The sequence below is a fragment of the Aquarana catesbeiana genome, linkage group LG02 (genome assembly GCF_042186555.1).
Source record: "Aquarana catesbeiana isolate 2022-GZ linkage group LG02, ASM4218655v1, whole genome shotgun sequence".
Taxonomy (NCBI): domain Eukaryota; kingdom Metazoa; phylum Chordata; class Amphibia; order Anura; family Ranidae; genus Aquarana; species Aquarana catesbeiana.
In genome coordinates, this window is record NC_133325.1 from 64429904 (window position 1) to 64453494 (window position 23591).

At 44.8% G+C, this 23591-nt stretch overlaps 1 long non-coding RNA gene across 1 annotated transcript in view; it reads left to right on the plus strand.

Moving 5' to 3' along the window:
* Window positions 1–271: 271 nt before the first annotated feature.
* LOC141126921 (uncharacterized) overlaps window positions 272–23591 on the plus strand; it is a 113206-nt gene continuing 89886 nt past the window's right edge. The window contains exon 1 of the long non-coding RNA XR_012241460.1: window positions 272–412. This is a non-coding gene — a long non-coding RNA (uncharacterized lncRNA). The remainder of the gene's footprint in view (window positions 413–23591) is intronic.

Consider the following 23591-nt stretch of genomic DNA (forward strand, 5'->3'; position numbering starts at 1 on the left):
CGGTTTTATTGACATCTGAGTTTGATGCCACTTCCTGTTTTCTCTCTCCCATTGCACCCGAGAGAGAAAACCGGAAGTATGAGGAGCGGACTCCTCCATCGCCGCTGGAAGGAGACACTGCAGGAGAGGACAACACAGTCAGCAAGGTAAGTGTCGCTGCTGTGCTCCCATGGAGAAGGTGGGGGGGGGGAGTATCTGTAACATTTTTTAAACCTGCTGGAGTTTTTGTGGTTTTCTCTCTGAGCGCTTGAGCCCGCCCCTGCCTGTGTTGCAAAACATCCGGAGTGAACACATAGAGAGAGCTCTGCTGGTCTGATCTGCAGCTTTCCCGGGCAGCTACACACTGGCTGCTAACTTTGCTCTCCCTCCCGCACTAACTTTGGGCATAACAGCAAGTAGAAGAGCCGTGCCGGTGAGTACACTTGATATCACACGGATCCAGCCTGTCCCTGACAAAACTCTAGCCCTGCAGCCGCAGAACAGATGCCTGATCCTTCCCACACGCTCCCCCCTCCTCTCCCTGTGCTTGATAATGGAGGTTAAGTCCACTCCAGAAAGCTACTGTCTCTGATGTTCTTCCAACCACTGCACGGTGCCTCTCTGGTCCTCCCTCGTGCTCTCCCCCTCCTCTACTTGGGCTTGATAACAGAGGTCACTGCAATGGCTCCTTTTCAGCCTCATAGACTGCACACCTCCCGTCCCTGCTTTCTCTGCATGCCTGGTTGCTGTGAACCTCCCTGAGATCCCTCAAACACCACAGTAGAAGAGGAGGCACATTTAGGGCTGGTTCACACTGCTGCGATGTCAGACATCACATGTGATTTACACCGCACTGCTGTCCAAATCTTATGTGATGTCTGTGTGATGCACTATCTGTATGGCTGAAATCGCATTTGGACCAAACTCACACAGGACCCAACTTTTGGTCCTCACCAGAAGCGGATCACATGGGTGTTCACACCCATGCGATCCGATTCCTGTCCTAATTCACAGTTCGCAAACTGGAGGTGTCATTAACATTGTATTGACACCCCCAGCAATTTGCAAAGGGCACTGTGAACTGCCTGCGAGTTGTATGCGATGCAGGAACCCATACTGGATTCGCAGGGTTCCCGCATCGCTGCAATGTGAACCGAGCCTAAGATTACCTGTCTTGCTCAGCAGTAACCTGGCCTGTCATCACAAATTCTGGCCCTGCTACCCGCACTCTGCTGCACCTGCAATTTCTGCGGGGAAGCAAGCAGCGAGTACTTCTGGCTCCCTTGCCAGCCTGGCCAACCACAGCTCACAGATGGCTGTCAGTAAAACACTTTGGGAAAAAAAAAATGTCTGTGATTCTGAACTGTGCGTGCGCAGTCTGGAGCCAGCCGTTTAGAGAACTGAATGAATGAGTGACTTGTATAGCGCTACCTATGCGAACTGAATCGCCTCAGGGCGCTTTTTGCTGCCGGTATCCATCTGCGGTATAGCGTGGTCCTTTACTCCATAGGGTCCCGACACGCTTGCAACACATACACATGTTTTGGCCAATTTTTTTTGACAGGGTCTAATTAACCTACCAGCATGTCTTTGGAGTGTGGGAGGAAACCGGAGTACCCAGAGGAAACCTACACAGGCACAGGGAGAACATGCAAACTCCAGGCAAATGGTGTCGTGGTCAGGATTTGAACCAGCGACCCTGTTGCTGCTAGGTGAAAGTGCTAACCACTACACCACTGTGCTGGGCTCAGCCTCAGATTAGGCAAGTAGAGACCGAGCCCAGCAGTTCACTAATCGGCTGGCTCCAGACTGCGCATGCACAGTTCAGAATCACAGACAAGGATTTTTTTTCTAAAGTATTTTATTGCCAGCCGCTCATGAGTTGTGACCAGGCTAGAAGGTATTTAGCCACCTGCAAACCACACTATAGCCGAATGACAGCTACAGCACAGAAGGCCAGTTCTGGGAGGCTGTCATGACATCCTCTCGTGATTGCACCTGCCGCGCTCTGTGACTACAGTGTCCTCCGGACACTGCTGATCACAGATTGAGGTAAAGAGCCAATCAGCGGCTCACTACCACGTGATCAGCTGTGTCAAATCACAGCTGATCACAATGTAAATGGAAGGCAGTTATGGGCTTTCCTTTCCTCACGCTAACAGTGTGAGGAAGGAGGAAGAGAGCCAATAACCGGCTTACGTAAAAGGGACATCTACACTGATAATCAGGGCATTCCCAACAGTAAATGTTTTAACAAACTTTGAAATGTTTCTTTTTTTTTTTTTTTTTTTTTTAATTTTTGATCTTTTTTTGTTCATTTAGCAAAAATAAAAAACCCAGCGGTGATTAAATATCACCAAAAGAAATCTCTATTTGTATGAAAAAAATTATAAAAATGTCATATGGGTACAGCATTGCATGGCTTAGCAAATGTCATTCCAAGTGTGACAGCGCTGAAAGCTGAAAATTGGCCTGGGCAGGAAGGGGGTGAAAGTGCCCAGTAGGCAAGTGGTTAAATAAGGGCACTCTGGAGGAGCAGAACATGAGGAAGCACTAAGGAGTATTCTACAGGAGGATATAACTAACTTGGTACCTCCAGGGTGCCCCTTATTGCTTCTAGAGTACCCCCTTAGTATAGTAAGTATTACTAAGGGGGCACATAGGAGGATGTAAGAGGGCACTCTGGAGCACATAAGGAGGATTCTGTGGGTAATAGCCTCCAGAGTGCCCCCTACTTTTCTCTCCCGCTGGCAGCAGCTGCAGGTATATTTGTGTTTACTATGCTTTTGTTCATGAATGGGCAGGAGCCTCTGTCTCCTGTTCATTCATCTGCAGTGCAGCTAAGGCTACAGAGAGGTACTGGGGATGTTCAAAAATTAGACTTCAGAGGTCTATTTAGAACCCTGCTGGAGTTGATTCTTATTGTACTAGTTCATCTAAAAAGTTATTAACTTTCTGGGACTCAGTTTATTTATATTTAATTGCACAGGAGCACTTTGTTGGAATCTGTTTATTACACTTTAGTGTGGATTTCTCACAGTATCTGTTAAATTTATGTTTTATGAAGCCAGTTGGAATATTTTTATTTATTTGGAATACACAAGAGTACTTTATTTTTTTGTTTAATGGTGTTTTAATGTGAAACAATTTGCACTGTAGCACTTTGATAATTTGATCATTTATGTATGAATTTTGAAGTTATTGCAGTAGAGCACTTTTATTGAGTGCAGTATGCAGCTTTTTGGTGTATAATTCAGCCTTGCGTCCAGCAGCATTTGCCTGTAATAGAAGACATATTTGTAGCAACTTTCAAGCAATGAAATGTCTATTAATATCGCAAAGGTAAAGCTGCACTATTATAACAGTTTAGGTATTGAGGTTTGGATTACTACAGATGCCCTTTGGTGACAATGACAGGTTTAATTAATAACCACTTGGTTATTGATGGTGTAATTGACAATGTAATAATAGAAATAATGTGCTTCAATCATCCTGACACCATAACAACAATGGTGCCGGGATGATTGAAGTGCTAACACCAGGTGTTTGGAGTATCTTTGTCTGCTGATTGTTAAACTTTCTAGAATACACATATTTCTATAGTTGTGTAGGATCTGGGCCTGCTGTCCCTCCATCCCTCTCTCCCTCCATCCCTCGTTCATCTCAGACGCTAAGCACACCATCTTAGAGCCACGCCCACTACTTCACCAGCCGCCACTGCTACAATGTAAAATAGTGAGTGTACAGCTTGTCAAGAGTTTAAATTTGGTTTCCCCTCAAAATAACTCAAAACACAGCCATTAATGTCTAAACCGTTGGCAACAAAAGCGAGTACACCCCTAAGGGAAAATGTTCAAACTGGGCCCAAAGTGTCAATATTTTGTGTGGCCACCATATTTTCCAGCACTGCCTTAACCCTCTTGGGCATGGAGTTCACCAGAGCTTCACAGGTTGCTACTGGAGTCGTCTTCCACTCCTCCATGACAACATCACGGAGCTGGTGGATGTTAGAGACCTTGCGCTCCTCCACCTTCCGTTTGAGGATGCCCCACAGATGCTCAATAGGGTTTAGGTCTGGAGACCTTGGCTTGGCCAGTCCATCACCTTTACCCTCAGCTTCTTTAGCAAGGCAGTGGTCGTCTTGGAGGTGTGTTTGGGGTTGTTATCATGTTGGAATATTGCCCTGCGGCCCAGTCTCCAAAGGGAGGGGGATCATGTTCTGCAACAGTATCTCACAGTACATGTTGGCATTCATGGTTCCCTCAATGAACTGTAGCTCCCCAGTGCCGGCAGCACTCATGCAGCTCCAGACCATGACACTCCCACACTTGTCTTTGTACTCCTCACCTGGTTGCCGCGCTTGACATCATCTGAACCAAATAGGTTTATCTTGGTCTCATCAGACCACAGGACATGGTTCCAGTAATCCATGTCCTTAGTCTGCTTGTCTTCAGAAAACTGCTGTCTTGTGCATAGTCTTTAGAAGAGGCTTCCTTCTGGGATGACAGCCATGCAGACCAGTGTGATGCAGTGTGTAGCGTATGGTCTGAGCACTGACAGGCTGACCCCAGCCCCCCCACCCCTTAAACTTCTGCAGCAATGCTGGCAGCACTCATATGTCTATTTCCCAAAGACAACATCTGGATATGACGCTGAGTATGTGCACTCGACTTCTTTGGTCAACCATGGTGAGGCCTGTTCTGAGTGGAACCTGTCCTGTTAAACCGCTGTATGGTCTTTGCCATTGTGCTGCAGCTCAGTTTCAGGGTCTTGGCAATCTTCTTATAGCCTAGGACATCTTTATGTAGAGCAACAATTCTTTTTTGTCAGATCCTCAGAGAGTTCTTTACCATGAGGTGCCATGTTGAACTTCCAGTGACCAGTATGAGAGAGTGAAAGCGTTAACACCAAATTTAACACACCTGCTCCCCATTCACAGATGAGACCTTGTAACAATAATGAATCATGTGACACCAGGGAGGGAAAATGGCTAATTGGGCCCAATTTGCTAATTTTCACTTAGGGGTGTACTTACTTTTGTTGCCAGTGGTTTAGGCATTAATGGCTGTGTGTTGAGTAATTTTGAGGGGACAGCAAATTTACACTGTTATTCAAGCCATACACTTACTACTTTACATTGTAGCAAAGTTTTATTGTCTTTTCAGTGTTGTCACATGAAAAGATATAATAAAATATTTACAAAACTGCGAGGGGTGTACTCACTTTTGTAAGATACTGTAAATGAGACAGCGCTGGATCAGTAAAAATCATAAAAATATACAAAAAAACAAAACTAATGTGCAATATAAGTGTTCAAAACAAAAGTCCAATATCAAAGTGATTATTTCTTCCGCTGACATGCAGAGAAATGTGAAGTGTTTCTTTACTTCAAACAGCCTCTGTATGCATAGTGCTACCGCCACCACATGCAATGCTCGCTCACCTCCTTACAAGACCCTACTAGGGGTCAAACACGCCTTGCACATTCCCTTCCGGAAATCCTTGCTGGTCCTTGGTAACCTCTATTGGACTCTCAGGACACAGGTAATGGTCTATATCTGATAAGGGTTCCTTCCACTGTGCTACTTCAGACTTGGATCCAGTATAATCCACATTAACTGTAGCCCGGGCTGTCTCATTTATATATATATATTTTTTTTAAATTAAGGAATAGTGGTGGTAACAAAAAAGCCCTTGCGGATTTACCTAATCATTTTTTTTTGGGGGTTAATTCTCCTTCAAGGGGGCGTGGTAGGGGGCGTGTCCTATGAATACATACTTTTGCTAGTAGGTGTCCCTCATTCCCATCTCAAAATGTTGGGAGGTATGCCAAGAGAGTTGGGACCTAGTGAGAGTACTGGCCGAACCACATGTAATATGAAAGACTTTTCTGTCACTATATATCCTTGGCTCACATAGACCCTGTATGCCCGTCTTTACCAGATCCTTGCTGTATCTCTGGGACCTTTCAGGTGTGGAGTCACTAGCTGTATACACAGCCCGTGGTGCAGTCTATCTATCTACACATAGCATTGGCCTCATGGAGTTTCCCTCATTGGTCCTACCAGTTTTTGTAGAGTCTCATTTGAAATTCATCATATCCCATATACACAGACTGTCAGTTGTTCTCTGCCAGCTCACTCATACTGACTCAGCTGACAGCATTGTCCCCCCCACTGGCTTTCAGGTTTCCTGTCTCTGATCCCATTGCATTTGCCCATTGTGGCACTAAGGTGCAGTGTCACCACATTCAGGACTCGGGTTTGCCAGGTTTTCCATACGGATCACGGTCAAACTCACATGCAGGTGCTTGTTAGGGGATCCATCTTGCAAGGGGGGTTGTTGTTGCATTGTCCTAGCTCTCCAGGAGGGCTGCCCTGGGTTTTTAGGGGAGTCAGGGTTGCGGCTACCTATTTAGTGGAAGGGTGTAGGTTTGTGGGAGGGAAGCGTGTGGGTTGGTTGGGGGGTCGCGACATTTTGTTGGGCATGCCATGTCTGTTTGATGCAGTGATTTTTTTTTTTTTTTTTTTTCCAAATAATAAACCTATATTTTTGAAGCAATAGCCTTTGGGTGTTAACATTCCTTTTTTATTTTTTCATTCTTTTCATGGTTTAGTTTGCTGTATACACACCCAGCCCCCACAGTGGGTGGCATCTTCACCTAGTCTTTCATTGATCAGGCTCCCTTAGGGCCTTTTTTTAACACTTTAAGTCTAATGCCCTGTACACACGATAGGATTTTCCGATGGAAAATGTGTGATAGGACCTTGTTGTTGGAAATTCCGACCGTGTGTAGGCTCCATCACACATTTTCCATAGGAATTTCCGACACACAAAGTTTGAGAGCTTGCTATAAAATTTTTCGACAACAAAATCCATTGTCGGAAATTCTGATCGTGTGTACACAAATCCGACGCACAAAGTGCCACGCATGCTCAGAATAAATTAAGAAACGAAAGCTATTGGCTACTGACCCGTTTATAGTCCCGACGTACGTGTTTTACATCACCGCGTTCAGAACGATCGGATTTTCCGACAACTTTGTGTGACCGTGTGTATGCAAGACAAGTTTGAGCCAACATACATCGGAAAAAATACGTGGATTTTGTTGTCGGAATGTCCAATCAATGTCCGACCGTGTGTACGGGGCATTAGAGCACACCCCTTAAAAATGTCTGGTGCCAGGATGAAACCTCCTTATGCAATTCGACAGCTATCGTTTTCTTTTTTTCTTTGACACTTTTGTACATTGAAGATTTGCCTATGGCTGATTCAATCCATTGACATGTCCTCATCAGTGGTCTCTGATTGGGAATCCTACAAGATCTCTTCCAACCAATCCACCTAAACAATACTGACCACCGCGGAGCTAAGTGCACTGCAGTCTTATAATGATTCTCCTTATGTGATCAGAGTGTTTTAACCGCTAGGTTACTTCAGAGCAAATCTGTGTGTAAATAAATGTACAAGTCTTTATCAAGAAAATACAATAATTATTATTATTATTAATGTTAAAAAAGAATAATATATGTATATATTGCTGCTGGCACCAAATAAGTGTTCACATTTTCACCTATGTGTACGAATTTATATATAGAAAATAGTGCCGCTCAAAACAATTATTAATCTATTATTTTCCGTGCCTTAGTGTATGGTTTTAAAACAAATGGCAGTGCTTTAATTAATATATCTACCATTTAGTGCATACTCAAATGAATATCAAAGAAAAATAACTAATGTGTATACAGATAAAGTGCTATTCATGTGCCATTAAACCACTCAGAAAGAAAATCAAAAGTAAATTATTGAATAAATAGTAGTGCTTTAATACATTTTTCTACTATTCAATGCATACTCAGGTGAATACAAGAAACACCCAAAAAATCCATATATGTACAATCCATAAGGTATTATTTGTGTGCCATTATTTTCACCGTATTAACCCATTTATATTCTACATTAGTGACTTTTCTTTTTCATGCATTTATCTTGCATCTCAGATTTCCCATCAGGCTCACTGCTTTTTTCCCTTCACATGGATTGTCCCAGTGTTGCCAACCAACCAGATTGAAATTTACTGACACGACACCCAAAATCTACTGGCACCGCCAAGTTTTTACTGGCAGTTCCAAAAGTTACAAAATTACAGTTTTAAGTGCAAATTCCACTATTTAGGCTACAAATAACTACAATATGCAATTAGCAATGTGATTTAGGGTAGATGTTAAGGCAAAAAGCATATTTCTTATTTTATTTTTAATATAGTAAGTAGTTCAGGGACAGGAGTCAGGAGGGCAATACATTAGAATGGGTGATGCACACATGAAATTGACTCTCACAGTGATACTGACAGCAGTGTGCAGCAGCACAGATCACCGACATGACATGCCCCCTCCTGAGTCACAGTGACATTCTCTCTCCATGCCAGGTGGTCCCTTCAGTCCACTCCAGTCCAAACAGCACTGACAGTCCTGCTCCTTACTTGCCTTAATCCCATCCTGCAGACCCGAACACGAGGCTCCAGCCGCTCCGCTCAGCTCCCTTGCACCATGAAATCACACAACACACTCAGACACCACCTCCACGTGACCCGCCCCCCGCCGGCACCGCCCGATCACACTGTAGCAGGCACTTGGATAGTCTTGGTTGGCTCAAGGCCCGAGCTGCGCATGCGCAGTTCTGAGCCCAGCGTCACAGCCATATTTTTTATTGGCAACCTTTTCCTCTTACTGGCATTTACTGGCAGGAGAAAAGTGCCCATTTTTTACTGGCTGCCAGTAAAAATACTGACGGTTGGCAAAACTGGGTTGTCCATTCACACACACTGCCTAAGAACTGTCTGTACTTGCTGCTATCGCCCCTTTGGTGACTGCGGTGCCCGGAGATGAGACCTTGTGATTTTTTGGCAATTTTCGATGCCGAACTGCCGCTGCACAGATGCAGATGTAAGTTTAATATGCAACCTGGTAACAAATCTTCATATACAATTTTTTCTTTTATTTGCCTAACTAAAATCAATTATCCTTTTGACCATTTAGAACGAATTATTTTTTGTTTTTAGATATTTTCCATGGTTTATGCTTCTGATGAGCGGCTATAAGGCTGCGATACGCATCAAGCCTTACACTTTACTATCATTCTACCATGGACCAATTTATATTCTTTATGGTTTTATTCATGTTTATTTTCTTTTCTTTATTTTTTCTCCCGTCTTCTTATATATATAATTTTTTTTTTATATATTTAGTTTTGTTTTTAACTTACCTATGTTTATAATACGTATCCATTGTCTGTTCTACAACTGATTGCGGACTACTATGTAGCCTATGTTGTAAATGATCAAATGCTTTTGGAGGTTATATACTCATTTAGTGTGTGTGTTATATATATATATATATATATATGAGTTATATATACTCATTTACATCAACAGTATTTCCCAGTCACTTGACTTCCTTTTGTGTTGCTGTGTGTTTCATACACAGTCCCACCACTTGCTCTCATGTTAGAATGTCCAAGTACGTCCCATGCGCAGCTTCGTGGCTGATGAATGCAAATGTTCCTCCAGTATTTTTTGATAACATACTGCATTCATCTTGCCATCAATTTTGACCTAATTTCCTGTGCCTTTGTAGCTCACACATCCCCAAAACATCAGCGATCCACCTCCGTGTTTCACAGTAGGAATGGTGTACCTTTCATCATAGGCCTTGTTGGAAACAGATAGGGGATGAGTACAGCGCTGCTACAAAGATGTTGAAAAATAATATTTACACAATAAGCAGCTAACACACCTCTAAGACAAAGAAGTAAAAAATCAACAAGTATATATATAGTGTAGCGCTATGTGTATGAGTAAATAGGAATGAAATGTTAGAATCGAGCCATCTTGCAATGGCCAGAAAACAAACAAAAAATTTGTTTAGAAAAAGTGACTTAATGAAAAAATTAATAGCACTAATACAAAATCATATAAAGCATAATAGAAATGCACCAGTGAAAAAGTGAAAACAGGATCAAAATATAAATCAACCATAAATAAAGTCCATATGGATAAGATGTGTCCTTGATGAAAATCAAAAACCACCACCAACAGTCTCTGAGGATTAGCTGATGAGGACAACAGGGTGTCACTGGTGGGTGAGATGGAGAAACACCAAATCCAATGTGACGTCTATGTGTGTGTCAAAACCACCACCATAACATCTGAGGAGGCTTACCAGACGCAAAGGACTTGAAAAGACATACGTCTAACAAGTCACAAAAAGCTTGTTTAACCACGAGGCTAGCAGGATGAAAACATCGGGTATCCAAAACTTCAATTAGAGGGGAGGAAGGGTCTGTCGACAGCAATCCAACAGGCATTTACTCGTACCATTTAATTTGGCTGCATGATACAGTTTGATCGGGTATCGGCAGGATCTGTGTGGCTGCTGTGCACACACCGGCATCTTATGCCGGTGCCGTGCACAGCAGCCGCACAGATCCTGCCGATACCCGATCATAGGCCTTGTTGACTCCTCTCCAAATGTAGCATTTATGGTTGTGGCCAAAAAGCTAAATTTTGGTCTTATCACTCCAAATGACTTTGTGCCAGAAGGTTTCAGACTTGTCTCTGTGCTGTTTGGCGTATTAAGTAAGCAGGATACTTTGTGGCATTTGCGTAGTAATGGCTTTCTTTTGGCGACTCGACCATGCAGCCCATCTTTCTTCCTCCTTATTGTGCATCTTGAAACATCCACACCACATGTTTTCAGAGAGTCATGTATTTCACCTGAAGTTATTTGTGGGTTTTTCTTTGCAACCCAAACAATTTTCCTGGCAGTTGTGGCTAAAAATTTTTTTTTTTTTATTGTCTACCTGGTTTGGTTTCAACAGAACCCCTCATTTACCACTTCTTTATTAGAGTTTGAACACTGCTGATTGGCATTCTCAATTCCTTGGATATCTTTGTATATCCCTTTCCTGTTTTATACAGTTCAACTACCTTTTCCCGCAGATCCTTGACCTTTTATACACACACTAATTAGAAGCACACAGATCGCAGGGGAGGATGGTTACCTTTTTTAATAGCAATTCAAACCCCTTTGTGTCAACTTGTGTGCATGTTATCAGGCCAAAATCACCAGGGTATGTAAACTTTTGATCAGGGTCATTTGGGTAGTTTCTGTTGTGATTATGATTTAAAAAGAGTAAACACAGTTGATTAATAAATGGCTTCAGCCAAACACTATCCATGAGTGAAAGAAAAGCTCTTGTGTTATCATTCATATTCTCATAAATTCTGTGGGGGAAGATCTGTCCATGGACAGATCTTCCCCCACAGGCTAACAACACCGGGTAGACACCACTACTATTACAGCTACAGCTCATCTTTATCACATATAATACCTGTCGCTTATGGGCATCGTATACTGAGGTTGTGGGGAGACCATTATATTCCCTGTGCCGTTTATGACTGCCGTTATAGCAGTCATTGGGATTCGGTAAGCGCATCTGATATTACACCTTGGGTGTGAAGACTTATTGGAGGATTCCCTATCTGCACCTTTACCTTTACAATTTATTCTGGCACTTTTTTTCTTTTTCCATCACGGACTTTCCCCTTTTTTTTTTGGTTATATATATATTATAAATATTTTTTTGGGACTTTTTTAATACTTTAGGAATATTTTTCACTGAATATGTTACCTCACTCACTTTGGGTAATTAATCACTACTAAATTCAGATTACTGTATGAATTTGTTTTCACCAATGTTTTTCTACCCCCTTTTTTATTTGATTTTTGGATAGCAGTGTTTTCATTTTGCCTCTATCCTCATGTCTATCCACCATATTATTTATTTATTTAGTGGTTTTTTTTCGCCCTTTTGTATTCAATTATGAATGTTTTTGTTTCATTATTTTAGCGCCGCATCTCTTTTTATTACCTTCTATGATGAGATTTGGAGACTAGATCTTGGTGCAGGCTGCTTTTGTGTCACAAAATATTTTTTTGATTATTACCCTGAGCGCAGCTTTCACTTGTTTTTGTTCTCTCATAAATTCTGCCAGGATATGAAAACCTATGAGCACAACTATAGTATATAGCATAGTGTATAGGATTACATTATACTATACACTATGGGTGGAAGCAAGTGGTATACAGGGGAGAAAATGGGTGGGGTCTATGAGGGGTGGGGGCTTATGATAAGTGGGAGGGGTCAAAAAGGAAAGGCAGGGTCTTGCACCACACCATCTTAAAACTTCACCAGCTGCCACTGGGTGCATCACTAGAGGGATCACCAGCAGGGAAAAGTAGGCTTGGATTCCACTATATACTGTAGAGCTTTATTTGGACCCTATTTTGAATACTGTGTCCAGTTCTGGAGACATCAATTACAAAAAGACGTTAATGAGATGAAGTGAGTCCAACAACAAAAGTGGTTCATTGTCTAGGAAAAAAAAACATATTAGGGAAGGCTACATGAACTTAAAGTGGAGTTCCACCCACTTTTACAACTCTTCAGCACCCCTCACTAAACTGTGCACTGTAAACGAAATGGATATTTTTTTATTTATTTTCTCAGCACCTACTGTATATCTGCTGTATTCATTTTTCACTTCTTCCTCCCTGGTCACGGCCCATCGCATCATTTCCTGTTTGCAATGCCTTCTGGGAAGGGGCGGCAACTTTCTCTGAAACTGCCGTTGCTATGGAAAGCTGACCTGAAACCTATTACACTGTTTGTGCTGCACTGAGCATGTGCGAGATCTGCAAGGCTGAGATCCAGGAAGAAATACAGTCTGGCTTCAGATGCCCACACTTAAGATGGCCGCGGCCTGCTGTAAGTTTATAAAATAACAAACTACTGCTATAAACTAACAAAACAGACCTTAGTTTACAGACTAACTTTACTAGAATACATTAAGCTTGTGTATTATAGGGGTAATTTTATTTAAAAAGTATAATTTGGGCCGGAACAACATTTTAATATGTACGGCCTTGAGGAAAAGATGAAAAGGGGAAAAGACTGAAACCTTAAAACACTTTAAGGGTTTGCCTAGTATTTTTATTGAATTTTGGTGGCCCATTTTAAAGCGGTAGTGAACTCTGACAATGTAACTACAAATCAGCAATATATAACTTAATTTTAGTGTTTTCAATCAAAGTGCTGCATGTAGTATGCCAAATAAATCTTCTTACTTGTTAAAATAAAGTTTTTGTGAACGCTCCAGCTTGTATTTCGCTGCCACCATTACAACTTATGTCTTCTGCATTTGTACAGTAATTTATTTCTGCTCCTCACTATGCATCCATGGTCATAATCCCGCTTGTGTGCATTATTCCCCGAAGCCAAGCCTTGTTTAAGTTTACGGTTACTATGGAAACCGTGTCCAGCGAATAGGAGCCGATCCTGCTGCTGCCCAGCTTCTCAGTGGGGAACGAGTGTCACGGGATCTCGGGGCTGACGCTGACATTAGGAAATGACGCAGCCAAGGCATGTCCACAGCATTTTTTCCTGGCAGCATAAGCTTGCCAGAAAAATAGGGCTAACGGCGCATGCTCCAGTGACTTCTTTGAAGTATCCAAGCACACAATTCTGATATACTCTTCAAACTCATTAACCAGTCTAGAGGTATGCTTTTTTGATGCTTTAATGAGAACTTGGATAGGTAGTGGGTAATGGTAGGATACTCAATTAACCCTTGGTAATGATTTGAGGACACTGAACTTTTTCTTCAGAACTGTGAGTCAAGTTCTTACACAAGCTGTTAATGGATTGAGCTTTGTAGTAACACTTTAAGGAGATTAATCTTCCTCCTTGGACATCCAAGCAAAGTCCTTTCACTAGGAATTAAATATCTCTTCAGGATACCAGATACAATGCTCCCTTTAAACCTGCTGACTGTAGCATAAAAGGGAAGGCAACAGCACTAGTCTCCAGGATCTCTCTCACCAGTCTCTGCCCACTAACATCCTTGGAAAATTGGTTGCCTCCAGACACTTTCACCCCATGGTACCAGGCTAGACACTCAGTCAGCTTCAGCAATTCTCAGTGTATGAGGCCTTCAGCTATACTGAGGCCTTGATAACCCACAGGCACATGGCAGAATTGCCTAGGGACCCTCTAGGCTGTGATCTCCTTCTCAATGAAAAAGACCAGGATGCTCCAAGTATTTTACAGACTTTCAGTCACCATCTTGGCACCTCAACCCAAGGATTGGCCAGATCAGAACAATCAAACATAGCTACACTGATTACAGTAGGCCAGATCTAAGTTTGCCTAGCAATGAAATGCAGGTCCACTGGTTACAGTGAGCCAGAACTAAATTTACCTAATCCTAGCACTTATCTAGAAGGGTTCTGCATTCAGATACGCCAATCTGCCTATATTTGCTTCAGTCTTTGTCTTGCTGAGACTGTCATAAGGACCCTATTTCTTCTACGCGTTTCGCAGGATATCCCAGTTCTTTGGGAGGATGGGGGAGAACAAGAATCTGCGTAAGTATGACAGTCTCAGCAAGACAAATACATAGCTCCCAACTGTCCCTGATTTCGAGGGACTGTTCCTGATTTGGAGCAATGTCCCTCTGTCCCTCATTCCTCCTCATTTGTCCCTCATTTTGGTCTGATCTATATAGATGTATATAAAATGCACTTTTTATCTATAAAAAAGTGTTTTCCAGCGCTAAACCTTTCATCTGATTCCTAAATTGCTGCATTTGTACATTCCAAAAGCCAATATAAAGGTATATTAGTGGTAAAAAAAGCACTTGTGGGTTTAACCAATCTTGTTTTTTTGTACAATTCTCCTTTAAGGGGGCGTGGCAATGGGGTGTGCCCTATGCCTGCATACTTTTTGCTGATAGGTGTCCCTCATTCCCATCTCAAAAAGTTGGGAGGTATGCAAATATTAGTGCTAATATAGGTTGCTGGATCTGAATATATGCCTTAACCACTTGTATAATGTGAAAGATGCGTGAAAAAAAACCCAGTAAAGTTAGGCCAATTTTTTTTGTATAATGTGAAAGATGATGTTATGCCGAGTAAATAAATACCTAACATTTAATGCTTTAAAATTACCCACGCTGGTGGAATGGCGACAAACTACGGTACTTAAAAACCTCCATATGCGTCGCTTTAAAAATTGTTAACGTTTACCTGTTTAGAGTTACAGAGGAGGTCTTGCATGAGAATTATTGCTCTCGCTCTAACAATCGCAGCAATACCTCAACCTGTGTGGTTTGAGGTTTGAATATTGTTTACATTTGCGGGTGCAACTTACGTATGTGTTCGCTTCTGCGCGTGAGCACGAAGGTCTGGTGCGCTTTTAATTTTTTTTATTTTACTTTTTATTTTTACACTGTCCCTTTTAATTACTATTTTTTTTTGCCCCTTTTATTGCTGTCACAAGGAATGCAAACATCCCTTGTGACAGTAATAGGCAGTGACAATTACTCTTTATGTTGGGATCTGGGGTCTATAAGACCCCAAGTCCCTCCTCTGAGCTTAAAAGCATCCAAAATGAGAAGATCAGCGTTTTTTAATACTTTTGATTTTTGAAAACTGGCGCATTTGGTTCCCGAGTAAACCGGAAGTGATGTCATGATGTTTCTTTCGGGTTACCAAAGCCGGGACTCGATCAAAGCCGATTCCGGCTTTGTTCGGTCTCCAGCCATCCGGCGCACATGCGGTGGGACTGGAGAGCCTGGGTGAGCGGCAGAAGGTGGCGGGAGGGGGGGGGGGCATCCCATCCCACCCCACTGCTTGTAATAACAATCAATTGTTATTGCAAGAGAGCCGTCCGTCAGCTCTAAAAAAAAAAAACGGTACCAAGGTGATGCCTGCAGGCATCACTCCGGTACAACCACTTGAAGCCAAATCACATTCATGATTTTGCGGCAAGTGGTTAAGATATAGTATATAACAGGCATATGCAATTAGTGGACCTCCAGCTGTTGCAGAACTACAAGTCCCATGAGGATTAGCAAGACTCTGACAGCCACAAGCATGACACCCAGAGGCAGAGGCATGATGGGACTTGTAGTTTTGCAACAGCTGGAGGTCCACTGATTGCATATCCCTGGTGTATAAGATCCCCCTAAAGGGAGCTAAATTTATCATGGTGTTTTTAAAGAGTATATAAATTGTATGTCCTTCAGTGCTGTGTTTTGGCCTAGGCCGACAAGGCCCAGGCCTAGGGCGGCACTTTGCGGGGGGGGGCTGGGAAACACAAAAAAAAAACGCTGCACCCTCCTTCCTCCTCCCGCACGCAGGGGAGTACAGCTGAATCCCAGAGCAGTGGCGTCGCTATGGGGGTGCGGGGGGGGGCACGGATTGCATCAGGGTGACACCGGCCAGAGGGGTGACACCAGGAAGCAGTTTTAGTGGTTGCCATCCAGCCGCCCCTCTGCCACCATCGGTAAAGTGGCTCTCTCCATTTGCCAGAGAACTCGGCAGTGGCGCTGTGACAGGGGAGAGGAGAGCTGTGGACTGTCTGTGTATCTCCCTCGCTCTCCCCTTTCTCCTGTCAACCGAAGGGAGAAGAGAGAGCGGCTCTAATTGGGTTCGCTGCGACGACGCCCGCTCAGAGAAGAGTGCATGCTCTGACCTCCCTCCACTCTCCAGTTCCTGCTGTCACCCATCAGGGCTTGTATGTGTGTCAGCGGACTACCATGTCCTAGGAGGAGAGGTGAGTGATCCGTGGACACTGAGCCAAATCAACACTGTGTGCACAGCCACCCGACATCATTGTCACCCTCCTCCTCAGACTGGGCTCTCCACTACACTTTCCCTCACTTGAAGAGTTAACTGTTATCTGTGCCTGCCCCATGCAGAGTGTGTCAACTACCTGTGTGTGTGGGATGCCCCCACCCCCCCTCCACTGTGCTTACTTCTCCAACCCAGACCCTGCACAACCACCAAGGACCCCATACAGCCACCAGGGACCCCGCACAACCACCAGGGACCCCGCACAACCACCAGGGACCCCGCACAACCACCAGAGGCCCCACACAGCCTTCAGAGGCCCCACACAGCCTTCAGAGGCCCCACACAGCCTTCAGAGGCCCCACACAGCCACCAAAGGCCCCTGCACAGCCACCAGAGGCCCCTGCACAGCCACCAGGGGCCCGGAATAGCCACTTGAGAAGGAAGGGGTGGGACAAATTTAGACAGGGGGTGTGCCCAATTTTAGTGTTGCCTAGGGCAGCACAAAACCAAAATACACCACTGATGTCCTGTTAATATAATAAGTGTATATATACAGTATATATGTGGGTTTTTTTTAATAATCTTGTGTAGTCCTTGCGTATGAAGCCAAGATGAAGAACACAAAGACATGACCTCAAACTAGCAGAAAGAAAGTTCAAAATGAAAGTATTATTTTACTGAAAGAACATTGAATACTTGGAACAGAACTCCAGCAGAGGTAGTGCATCAGTCAACAGTAAGTGAATGTAAACATGCTTGGGATAGACATAGATCTATAATCAGACAAAAAGAAAAAGGAATAAAAAAAAAGTAGAAAACTCAATGGACCACTTTTTCTGCTGCCATTCTTCTGTGTTTCTATGGGGGATCAAATTGATCACCATAAAGTTACTTTATCAAAGAATAAAAAAGAAGTTTAGGCTTTAGCTGAGCATTACCTCTAACATCTTTTATGATTTAAATTTGGCTTTTAAAGGTCCTTTTTTTTTTATCATAGAGCCTTTTGAAGAGTTCATCAAATCAAACAGATTATGACCACTAGTTCATGTTGGCCACTATTTATTTTTCACTAGGGAGAGAATCAGCCATAATAACAACCAATTCACTTCATAGCTAAAAACAAGGTCACGCTGGGACAGGCCATGGTGGATTCATCATGATAACTTTTTACACATGAGATTCTGGATAAACCTAAAAAGACAGATGACTGGGTGTCTGTAAAATGTTTGAAGCTCATTTCTCTATTCTTCTGTGTGGTGAACCACAGAGCATTTCTCCACTGAAAGGAAGCCTTTTATGTTTATACACCAACAGTTGAATTATTGTAAGACAGATCAGTAATTTGGGGAACTTTACACCCCAGCATATCCTAATAGCTAGTAGCTAATTTCAACGAATATGCCCACCTAAAAGTAATTTTTAATTAGTGATGAAACAAGGTGGGTCAATCCAGGCTTCCTGGCTTCTTAGATGTGTTGGATACCCCAAAAATGAGATGTTTCTGCCTTCACTTTTGGCCTTGTTCCTGTCCAGCTTCTGCTTAAAATATCAGTTTAAGTGGACTGAGCAGTTCAGTGTATGATCCACCTCATTTGCTGTCACAATTGCACAATTGCTGCCCACATCACAGTTGCTAACGTGTAAGGATGAAGCTGTCATTCCCACCCACCGCCATGTAAACAACTGTGCCCTGCATCTGCATGTACTGTACACAAAGGTGAAATCAGGTCAGTGATGTCAGAAATATCCCTGCCCCTTTGTGTACACGCAGCTGCAGTGTGGGGAAAGCCCTGACTGCAGTTAATTGGGCGGGAGTGACAGCCTCCTTCCAGGTTTGGTCCCAACCCAAGTTCAAACCTGTGCTCCGAGGGCCGTTGTTTGGAGACCACTGATCTATATCCTGCACCCAGCACACATTCCTGACCTCTCAGTGTCAGCAACGAGATGATCCCTTGTCAGACTTGTACGTAGCAGACAGGTGAGCCCGATGTAGCAGGGGGAGGCCTCCCTTACGTATCTGGTTACTGGCCCCTGGTAGTATGGACAGGAGGCACGGGAGCACAGAGTGGTATGAGAGCCTGGCGGGTAGCTGCAGGAAGATCCCGGTTAAGATGGTTATGGAGAACACCAGTCAACTGGAGCACAGGCAGTGGGTGCAGAGCAGGAGTGGAGTGGGTTGGTCAGGTCACAGGCAGAGGTCGGCAGCAGGCGGGCAACGCAGTACAGAGGAGCAGGCAGATTCGTAGTCAGGACGGTCCGGGATCAGTGGCAGGCAGCAAACAAGGAGGAACAGAGACAGGCCGGTGGTCAGGAGATCGGAAACAACAGGAAACAGGAAGCAGGAAGCAGGAAGCAGGAACACAGGAAGCTGAAGATGGGACAGCACCGAGCCCCCTGTGCAGATGGCCTAAATAGGCAGGTTGGCGCCAAACACCGGGCGTGCGCCCCCTGCCGACGCGCGCCGACGCGCCGCGATGCCCACCAACAGCACATCTGCCCAAGGGAACTCTCTGACAGTGCCCCCCCTCAAGGGCAGCCTCCGGATGTCCAACTGTGCCAATTTGGAAGCGTGGGTACTCCTAAAAGACCTCAGAAGCTCTTCGGCATGTGAGTTGCCCTCTGGCTCCCAGGAGTTATCCTCTGGTCCGTACCCCCTCCATTTGATCAAGTACTGCAACTGGTTGCGTCTTTTCCTGCAATCCAAAATAGCCTCCACCTCGAATTCTTCCTTGCTATCAACAATTATGGGTTCTGGTGGGTCAGTACTTCGACCAGCAAAAGTGTTGGGTACAACAGGTTTCAACAATGAAATGTGAAAGACTGGATGAATCTTCAGAGTACTAGGTAGATTGAGTTCGTAGGCCACATTGTTAATCCTCTTCTTGACTGCGAACGGACCCAAGAATTTGGGGCCCAATTTCCTTGAAGGGCAGGCCATTCTTATATTGGTCGTGGATAACCAAACCTGGTTGCCAGGTTCCAGGATGAGCTCTCCCCGCCTCTTCCTGTCAAACATCTTTTTATTATACTCTTGGGTCTTAGCCATGGTGTCCTGCAAGAGTTTGTTGTTACAAAGAAAGAAGTCCATGGTCTCAGAGACCGCAGGGATCGCACATTCAGGTAAAGACCTGGGCAGAAAGGACGGGTGGAATTCGTAATTGGCAAAAAACGGTGTTTGCTTAATGGCCGAATGTAGAAAGTTGTTATAGGAGAACTCAGCGATTGGCAGCAGAGAGACCCAGTTGTCCTGAGAGAAAGATGAAAAACAACGGAGGTATTGCTCCAAAGTTTGATTAGTTCTCTCCGTCTGCCCATTAGTCTGGGGATGATAAGCGGAGGAGAGTGCCAGCTCGATTTCCAGGGAGTTACAGAGAGCCTTCCAGAACCGTGAGGTGAACTGAACACCACGATCAGATATGATGTTCGATGGGACTCCGTGCAACCTGACAATCTCTTTAATGAAGACCCTTGCTGTCTCCATGGCCGAAGGTGTGCCCTTCATCGGCAGGAAGTGAGCCATCTTGGTTAACCTGTCTACGACGACAAAGATGGTAGAGAAGCCCTCTGACTGGGGAAGCTCTACAATGAAATCCATTGATATCATCTTCCACGGTCTTTCCGGGACGGGTAATGGCTTTAACAGACCCCAGGCTCTAGTCTGGCTATTCTTGTTCCGGGCACAGGTGGTACAAGATTCTACATAGCTCTTGCAGTCGTTCACTAACAAAGGCCACCAAAATGTGCGCTGCACTAACTCCGTTGTCTTCAGCACACCGAAATGTCCAGCCATCTTATGATTATGGCAGAGCTCCAGCACTGCCACCCTCAAATCTTCAGGGACTACGATTTTACCCTTGTGCCAAAAAAGACCATCCTGGGCCCTCACCACCTCTCCGGAACTTGGGGTCCAATTTAAAGAAGCATGTTTTATGCGGGATAACAGATCCACTTGAAGCAAAAGAAAATTTCCGGATGAAAGAATGTTGTCCGGATGCTCAGGTTTGCCAGAATCAGGGAACATACGAGAAAGAGCATCCGGCTTGGTATTCTTGGAACCAGGTCTGTACGTTATATGAAACTGAAATCTGGAGAAGAATAGAGCCCATCTTGCTTGTCGAGGTTTCAGTCTTTTGGCAGTTCGGAGATACTCCAGATTTTTGTGGTCCGTATAGACCAGGATAGGGTGTGCTGCACCCTCCAGTAGATAACGCCACTCCTCCAAAGCGGATTTAATGGCCAGAAGCTCCCGATCCCCAACATCATAATTTCTCTCCGCTGAAGAGAGTTTGCGGGAGAAAAAGGCCACTGGGTAGAGAAGGGCCTTTGGGCCTTGCCGTTGGGACAGAACAGCTCCGACTGCGACCTCCGAAGCGTCCACTTCAAGGACGAATGGTAGAGCAGGATCCGGGTGTTTTAAGATTGAGGCGGAGGTGAACAGCTCCTTGAGTTTTTCGAAGGCAGATTGTGCCTCAGGGGACCACTGGAATCGATTCCCTTGTCTGGTTATTTCGGTGATGGGGGCAATTATTGTAGAGAAGCCCCTAATGAACTTCCTGTAAAAGTTCGAAAAGCCGATGAACCTTTGAACCCCTTTTTTATCGGAGGGAGCGGGCCACTCCAGAATGGCAGATACTGTCTGCGGATCCATTTTTATACCATCAACAGAAATGATTAGGCCTAAAAACTGGATGCTTTGAAGTTCGAATTGGCATTTTTCTGGTTTAGCATAAAGTCCATGCTGCCTGAGACGAGCTAACACATTTCTGACATGCCTGCGATGATCTGAGACTGAGGAGGAAAAGATCAGGATATCATCTAGGTAGACAATAACATAAAGATCCAGGAAGTCACGGAAGATGTCGTTGACAAAATGTTGGAACGTAGCAGGTGCGTTGCACAGACCGAAGGGCATGACAAGGTATTCATAATGTCCAAATCTGGTGCGAAAAGCTGTCTTCCACTCATCTCCTTCTCGAATGCGGATCAGGTTGTAGGCACCATGGAGATCTAGCTTGGTAAAGATTACTGCGGATCCTAATCTCTGGAAGAGTTCGGGCACTAAGGGTAGAGGGTAACGGTTCTTGATTGTTACTTTGTTCAATTCCCGATAATCGATACAAGGACGCAAGGAATGGTCCTTTTTCTCCACAAAGAATATGCCAGCCCCGGCCGGAGAGGTAGATGGGCGGATAAACCCTTTCTTCAGGTTCTCGTCGATGTATATTTTTAGAGTATCCAGCTCCTGCTCTGTCAGTGGGAAAATCCTTCCAAAGGGAACTTCTGCAGGTAATAGCTCGATTGGGCAATCGTAAGGCCTGTGAGGAGGTAAGGCCTCTGCTACTTTTTTGCTAAAGACGTCCAGAAAGTCCCAATAGGGTGCAGGGACCACCTGTTGAAGCTCGGATTCGGTGTCTAAACAGAGTAATTGGGTAGACTCAGCAGAATTTGTATGTAAGCAGTGTTGTCGGCAGTAATGAGAAAAGAACTTGACTTCTCCACTGGACCAGTCAATGCTGGGGTTATGGGCCTGTAACCATGGCATCCCCAATATGATGGGAAAAAGGGGAGAGGAGATGGCATCCAGGCGCAGAAGTTCTTGATGGTTAAGGCCCATGGTGGCCAACAAAGGAATGGTTTCCTGCGTGACAGGGCCGGAGCGAAGAGAGGAGCCATCTGCGAGATGTACCGAGAGTCCCCGGACTTTGGACTGGAGAGGAATGTGATGGTTGGCAGCGAAGGTCAGATCAATAAAACAGCTGCAGGCTCCTGAATCAATGATGACTGTAGCTGGAATAATCTTTCCTGGAAGTTGTAGGGTGATAGACAGAGCAAGATGATTAACAGGTTTAGAGAAAGCAGGTGCACAAATTGAAGAGATGGGCAGCGACTTAAGCGACTTACGTGTCTTATTTGGGCAAGACCTCACGTAGTGTCCAGGCTCCCCACAGTATATGCAGAGATTGTTAACTCTTCGGCGTTGGCGTTCTTCTGGATCGAGAGAAGGGCGGAATAGCCCGAGTTGCATTGGTTCGGAGGTGTCAGGAACTGATGTGGCCGGTGCCGGGAAGGACTGGCTGGGAGAGCTTGGAACCTTGGGTAGCATCCAGGTAGGGCGGAATTGGCTGGTAGACCTCTCGGAGCGACGCTCTCTGAGGCGTCGGTCGATCTGAATAGCCAGATTGATGAGTTCATCCAAGGTTTGGGGTACACCGACCCGTGCTAACTCATCCTTCAGGGGATCAGACAACCCCATGCGGAATTGATAACGTAAAGCCGCATCATTCCAACCAGTGTCGGAACTCCACCGCCTAAATTCCACCACATAGTCCTCTGCGGCTCTACGCCCCTGTTGAAGGGCGTGCAGGGCGGCTTCGGCAGTCGCTGTTACCTGAGGATCCTCATACAACTGGGACATGACGGTGAAAAAGGCATCAAGGTCGTCCAGTGCTCCAGACTTCTGTTCCAGGAGGCGGTGAGCCCAGGTCTGTGGTTCACCAGACAAGAGGGAGATCACAAAGCCCACCTTGGTCGCCTCCAAGGAAAAAGTGCGAGGTTGCAGGGCAAAGTATAGCTCGCAGGCATTGCGGAAGGCACGAAATTTACTGCGGTCCCCAGCAAATCTTTCGGGTACGGGTACCTTAGGCTCTGGAGGTAGCATAACTACTGAGGGCGCAGATGGCGCTCCGGCCGATGAAGCAGCTTGTGGACGGGTTGGAGCTGACAGGACCTGGACTTGTTCTTCCAGCCTTGTGTAGCCTTCCTGGAGGCTCTTCACAGCTTGCGTGAGACCCGCCAGGTGTCTACACAGTTCCTCCATGGGGGAGATTCCCTGCTCGGGCTCGGACATGGCTGTCCGATACTGTCAGACTTGTACGTAGCAGACAGGTGAGCCCGATGTAGCAGGGGGAGGCCTCC